We start from the raw sequence: 7,617 nt of genomic DNA on the forward strand, positions 1-7,617 counted from the left end.
TAGGGAAGAGCGGCTGGGGAAGGGTGACTCATGCCTGCGATCCCAGCTACTCACATGGCTGAGATCTGAGGGTCACAGCTCGAAGCCAGCCTAGCAGAAAAGTCCAACAGATTATCTCTAACCCTCCAAAAGCCAGAAGTGGATGTGTGAAGTGGTAGAGTGCTAACCCCTCAGCCAAAAAGCTCAGGAGCAGTGCAGACACAGAAGAAAGAAGAAAAGTAGAGAAGAAAGAGAAAAAAGAGGGAGGGAGAGAGGGAGGAAGGAAAAGAAAGAAAGCAAAAGAATGAAAGGAAGGAGGGAGAGAGAGAAAGCTGTGATTAGTGTTCTCAGATTTTCATCTTATTAGGATTAAAAGAATTCAAAGTATCTGGGCATGGTGACACATGCCTGTAATTCTAACACTAAAGAAGTTGAGGAAGGGGCTGAAATGGTAGCTTGAACCAGAAATTCCAGCCCAGTCTGGGGAAACACACCAAATCTGCCTCTTAAAACCTAGTAGGTAAAGCTGGGCTCACACATGTAATCCTAGCTACTCATTCGGCTGAAATCTGAGAATTGTGATTCAAAGCCGGCCTGGGCAAGAAAGTCTGTGCTCTTCTCTCCAACTAACCACAAAAAGCTGGAAGCTGAGCTGTGGCTCGAGTGGGTAGAGGGCTAGCCTTGAGCACAAATGCTCAGCAACAGCACCCAGGCCCTGAGTTCAAGTCCCAGGATGGACAAAAAATAATAAAATAAATACAAAATTTGTAGGGGAAGGAAAGAAGAAGCAAGGATAGAAAATTGTCTATGTCTTCTAAATGTGCTAATTCCTGTGTCTTAGATATGGTGTGAGGATCTCCCCCAAGAGTCTATGCATTGTCTATAGGATTGTTACACTGAAATTTTCCTGTACTATTGATATGCACAAATTTAGAAAATAGCAAAGAAAAAAGAAGGAAATAAAGGGAAGAAAGCTCCTGGGCTAGTACTTGACCCTCAGTATGGAACCTTTAGGAGTTGAGGCATAGTATGAGCTAAGTATATTGCTGGAATGCAAGACCTGCAAAGGGATTCATGCAGTTGTCGCAGGTAGCTCCTTGAAAGAGTGGGTTGTATCTCTGGCCATAAAAGAAATGCAAATCAAAACAACTCTGAGATTCCACCTTACCCGTTAGAATGGCCATGATCAAGAAATCTAAGAACAACAGTTGCTGGCAGGGATGTGGCCAGGAGGGATCACTACTACACTGTTGGTGGGAGTGTAAACTCGTTCAACCACTATGGAAAGCAGTAGGGAGTTTCCTCAAAAGACTAAACATAGAAATCCCCTATGACCCAGAATTCCGCTCCTTAGCATTTACCCAATCGTCCAGAAACAAGGACATACTAAAGCCACTAGCACAACAATGTTCATTGCAGCGCAATTTACCACAGAGAAGATATGGAACCAACCTAAATGCCCCTCAGTTGATGAGTGGATCAACAAGATGTGGTATTTATACACAATGGAATTTTATGCTCCCATCAGAAAGAACGACATCGCCCCATTTGTAAGGAAATGGAAAGACTTAGAAAAAATCATATTAAGTGAAGTAAGCCAGACTCAAAGGAACATAGGCTCAATGGTTTCCCTCATTTGTCATAATTAGGATAAACTTTGGATTCTCCTAGCAGAGGATTACAATAGGGCAAAACCTAGATACCTAAGGCTATATAGGATGAGGCTAAATGAAAGGACCTCCAGGATATAGAAACAAAAGCCATATAAGGTATGACTGTTGTTCTTAATATACTATGTTATTTCTCATCTTACCTTGTTACCTGATAGATTGTATATATGTTCATTTGTTTATTTGAAATAGGATAGGGAAGGGGGGAAACAAGATGAGGGGAGGGGGGAAGGGAAATGGGGACAAAAACATGAGAAGGGGTAGCAATGATCATTAAGAAATGTACCTTTTATCTGGTGAAATAACCTAACCCTTCTATTAATTACAATAAAAAAAATACAAAATAAAAGAAAGAGTGGGTTGTTATGAAAACCACAAGCCTGACTGCTGAATCCCTCATCTCTTCATGTCATCTCTCCATCTTACCTTCACCTGCCCTCCATGATGCCATGCTGTGATGGAGCCCGAAGGGCCTCACCATCACAGCTGAGTAGGTGTTGGTGCCTTGCTCTTGAATCTCCTGAACTGTGAGCTAAACACAATCTCTGTTCTTTATAAGGTTTCTAGTCTCAGATATGTTATTTTAGCAATGGAAAACAAAATGAACTACTGGTCTATTCATGGTTTATCCTCCCTCTTTATTTTTATTATTATTTATTTATTTTTGCTGGCCCTGGGGCTTGAACTCAGGGCCTGAGCACTGTACTTGAGCTTTTTCAAGGCTAGTGCTCTACCACTTGAGCCACAGCTCCACTTCTGGCTTTTTCTGTGTATGTGGTAACCAAGAAATCAAACCCAGGGCTTCAAGCATGCTAGGCAAGCACTCTATTGCTAAACCACACTCCCGGCCCTGTCCTCCCTCTTTTTTTTTTTTTTTTTTTTTTTTGTGGGTCATGGGGCTTGAACTCAGCCTGGGTGTTGTCCCTGAGCTCTTGAGTTCAAAGCTACTGCCCTACCCCTGAGCCAAGCCCCACTGCCTGTTTTCTAGAGGTTAATTGGAGATAAGAGTCTCAGGTCCTTTTGTGCCCAGGCTGGCTTTGAACTTTGATTCTCAGATCTCAGCCTCCTGAATAGCTAGGATGACAGGTAGGTGTGTGTGTGTGTGTGTGTGTGTGTGTGTGTGTGTGTGTGTGTGTGTGTGTGTGTGTGTCTATGTCTGTGTGCTAGTCCGGAGTCTGAACTCAGGGCCTGGGCACTGCCCCTGTGCTTTTCTACTCAATGATAACACTTTACATCTTAGGTCCTGGAGCTTGAATTCAGGGCCTGGGCACTGTCCTTGGACATTTTCAAGGATAGAGCTCTACCACTTGAGCCACAGCACCACTTCCAGCTTTTTCTATCTATGTGGTACCAAGGAATCGAATCCAGATCTTCATACATGCTAGGCAAGCACTCTACCACTAGGCCAAACTCCCAAACCACTTTTTGATTTTTTGATAGCTAATCAGAGGTAAGTGTCTCAGGGCTTTCCTGCCCAGGCTGGCTCTGAACCAGGATCCTTAGATCTCAGAGTCCTGAATGGCTAGAATTATACGTGTGAGCCACCAGCACCCTGCAGACGGGTATTTTCTTGATCTCACAGTTGCGATGTTCCCTGCATGTTTCCAGTTTCCTGAGCTGGAGCCTGGTTAGCCTTCCGTTCTGTAGAAGTCACTTTCTCATGTGGATCATGTGATACATACTCTACACACAATCGAGTGGGACACACTCCCACATGAGTGCTTCTGTGTTACATAGAATCCAGTGTAGCTCCAATTCTCTTTCTATTGTCAGGAACTTGGGTGCCTATAACAGCTAATTCCTCTCTGCTTTCCACACCTAATGATTCATTAGCTAGTTATTCATTTTAACCTTGTCAGGGCTGTGTAGAGGGGTGAGCGGGCATGGTCCAGCTTTAGCCAGGAATGAAGATGTTGATGGGAACATGGTTTCGTATTTCTAAGAAGAGTCATAGGTGGAAAGGCTCTTATGCACTCCCCGCCCCCACCCAGATATCACAGAATCTGGACATGATATCTAGCTGGGTTACAGCCAAGCTCTAGGCCACTACTGTAAAGGGGAAAAGTCACTCAAATAGTATCTATGGAGAGAGACAGAACTGTACAGAAAAGGTTTAAAGAGATCATTGTAAAAAGCAGTTTTCTATTATTGGCAAGGAAGGGGAAGGCTTTTTTGTTTTGTTTATGCTAGGACTGAGGCTTAAACCCAGGGCCTAGGTGGTGTCCCTCAGCTTTTGCACTCAAGGATAGTACTCTACCACTTGAACCATACCTCCACTTCTGGCTTTTTGCTAGTTAACTAGAGACAAGAATCTCACAGACTTTCCTGCCTTGGCAAACTTCAAACAGTGATCCTCAGATCTTAATCTCTTAAGATAAGCATGAGCCACCATTTCCTGGGTGGGAAGACATTGTTGCTACTACTAAAACTAAACTAATAATGATAATATTGTTATTTGCAGACAGAGAAAGAAAACTTTTTCAGTTGTGATAACTTGATCCACAAATAATAAAGCAACTGATCAATTGATTTGATTTTGAGAAGGGACTGAAAATTACACAGACTCACAAGACAGCACAGAAATTACTGGGTCCTTGGCGAATGTAACTATAACCCCTCTATATATTACCCTGACAATAAAAAATAAATTAATTATTGGGTCCTGAGTGTCAAATAACTAAGGGTCAACAGCAGCCTTCATCATTGCTTACTATTCACCAAGCAAATGCACTCCACCTGCTATCCTCAGGACAGAATATTCAAAATGAATGTAAATTTTATGTTTTAGAGGTGAGGAGTCACATAGGAAGAACACAGCTTCCAAATCTCCCAGAGTCCCTTAACCCCGAGAATCCACAAGATGTCTGCCTTTCTGGTGAATCTGATTGTTTGGGTCTCTCTCTAAGGGGTCTTACATTGGCCATGAATGATTCATGATTGACCGACTGATTTATCGATCTTACAGTAGGCAATCTACCAAAGAGCCACATCCCCAGGCCTCAGATTAATTTTAGCAGACACAGCAAAGCAAAACTTTCCTGCACAAGTACACAAGAAAATCCCCTAGGGATCTTGTTAACACGCAGGTAGCCTTTTAACCTGTGTAGCCAAGTTCCTGTGGCTCACACCTGTAATCCTAGCTACTCCGGATGCTGAGATCTGTGAATCACAGTTCAAAGCCAACCTAAGCAGAAAAGTCTGTGAGACTCTTCTTTCCAATTAACAAAAACAAACTAACAAAAAAAACCCCACAACAACAACAAAGAGCCAAAAGTGATGCTATGGTTCAACCTGTAGAGCCCTAGCCTTGAGCACAAAAGCACAGGGACGGTGCCCAGGCCCTGAGTTTAAGTCTCAGGACTGGCATACACAAAAAAGGCAGATATGGGATCCCAGGTCAGGGACAGGGTCACCTGAAGCAGGCCCCTGCTGCAGGCAGTCACTCTGAGTAGCCAACTTAGAGCAGGTGAGGAGTGAGAGCTTCATAGGCCTTCAGAAGCAGCACTGTAATGCTTACATTGGATACCAGGGGTGGCCAGGCCCCCGCAGGGAAAGGACTTTCCTAAGGCTGCATAGGAACTAGGAGGATAGCCAGACTACATATCAAGACTTGGAGCTGTCCCACAGCAACGTAAAGACGACATTGTTCAACAACCACCACAAGAATGAACATTCACTAGCTGAACACTGGTGACTGACTGAGTAGCCTAGCAACTCAGGAAGCTGAGATCTGAGGATGCAGGTTTGTACATAGCCAGCCTGGGCCGGCTCTTATCTCCAATTAACCACCCAAAATGCCAGAAGTTGTAGCTCAAGTGGTAGAGTACTAGACTTAAGCAAAAAAAAAAAAAAAAAAAAAAAAAAAAAAAAAAAAAAAAAACTTCAAGGGCAGGACCCAGGCTCTGAGTTCAAGTCCCAGGATCAGTGCTCAAGCACGCATGCACATGCACACACACACACACATGTACATACACACACATCCCCAAAAAAAAAAGAAAAGGAATGAACATCTCATCCTGCTAGACCTCATAACACATTATGTATTTGCTCCCAATCAAAGAAAAACAAGCTAGACATTGTTCTTATCATTATCTATAGATAGACTGAGATGACACATCAAGATTTGAAGGTGAACATGCCACATCCTGTATGTCAAGACACTGCTGTAGACACTGCCGGTCTGGATGTTTTCATCCTCTAGCATTGGGTGTGATGGAAGTTTGATCCTCAGAGTGAAGAGAGGTGATGGGTGACCTAATGGGAGGCATTGTGGAAAGGACTAAGTTAGTGTTCAAGGGACCCCAAGCTCCTCAGAAAGCCAGCGGTTATAAAAACTGGTGCCTAGCCCTGGTTCCCTGTCTGGCTCTGCCATCTCCTGCTTGTGCACACACCCGTGTTATCACCGCTCTCCATCCTGAGTGATTCAGTCACGGTCACCCTCATCACAGCCACTGCTATGCTCTCTGGATCTTCAGCTTTTAGAACTATGACCTTAATAAACCTCCCTTCTTCATTAGTACCCAACCTCAGGCATTTTGTTGCAGTAACAAAAAAAATGGGGGCACAGGCAGACACACACACCCTTTGTTTTGAGGGGACAGTTAATTGGCATCAAAAGCTTCACAGACTTTCTTGCCTGAGCTAGTTTTGAACTGTGATCCTCAGATTTCAGCATGACAGCATCAAACCATAGCGGTGTTTATACTTGATTGGATATATTTAAAAGAATGAGGTAACTTTATTTTAAAATGTTACTATCTGCAATATGTCAGCCCTGGAAACAAGTTTTAAGTATGGAATATGTTATATGCCCATCTGATAATTTTTCAAGAGTTCCATAGACTTCTAGAAAGTTTTTTAGGGGTTACTCGAACAAAAAAGTTTATTAACAGTAATTAAGGAAAAGGATGTTTCTAAAAACCCACGTTTTGGGTTTGCTACTTATGCCCTCTGCTGGTAGATTGTTCCTGCTTTCTTTGTTTTAATATTACTTTAATTGTATTTTATTGTGGGGATAATGTATAGAGGGGTTACCATTACATTTGTCAGGTCATGGGTACATTACTTCTCTAACCTCTGGTTAAAATGCCAGGCCCAAGAGACCCAAACAAGACATTCTGTTTCCCAGGAGGGTCTGAATCCAGCCTCCTGCCTCAGTCTCCCAAGTAGCTAGGACCACAGATACCTACCACCAAATCCAGCTGTCCATGCTCTAAACATAAAATATCTTCCTTCACCCATGGACCACATGAGGGAGTCTTAGTCTTGAAACTATAAATGACTTTAAAGGAGCAATAAAAATCACACCAGTTAGTTGGGCATCAATGACTCATGCCTCTAGTCCTAGCTACTCAGGAGGCTGAAATTTCAGGATCGCTGGGCTATTGCAGCCCAGGCAGGAGAGTCTGTAAGATGCTTATCTCTACAAAAAGCCAGACATGGAACTGTGGCTCAAGTGGTAGAGTGCTAGCCTTGGGTAAAAAGAAGCCCAGCTCAAGAGTTTAGGCCCCAAGACTGGCACCAAAAAAAAAAAAATCATGTCAATGTCTGTGTCATTTGCTATGTTGCTCAAGTGGTAGAGAGCTAGCCTTGAGCACGAAAGCTCAGGGACGGTGCCCAGGCCCAGAGTTCAAGCTTCAGGACTGGAACTAAATAAATAAAGGAATGGTTAAAGCTGTAGTCACCTGGAAGATTCGTAGGTAGGGGTCTTCTGTACCTGGCCTAGTTTCTGATCAGGGAACCTTTCTAGTAGAATTGGATAGGTGTTATCACAGCTAGTTCTTAAGTCTAGCAACACTGATAGACAACAAGCAGAACGCTACAGTGCCATTTATGGCCTGGTTTCCAAGTTGCCCAGATTCATGTCTGCCTGTTGTTACAGACTCTCCTGTCATATCCACCATCAAGGTGGGGGTAGATGGGGCATCACCTCAGAAAAGGAGCTTTGAACCATCCAACCAGAAAAGGA

The sequence above is a fragment of the Megascapheus bottae genome, chromosome 17, assembly GCF_031878675.1.
Source record: "Megascapheus bottae isolate mThoBot1 chromosome 17, mThoBot2.hap1, whole genome shotgun sequence".
Lineage (NCBI taxonomy): Eukaryota > Metazoa > Chordata > Mammalia > Rodentia > Geomyidae > Megascapheus > Megascapheus bottae.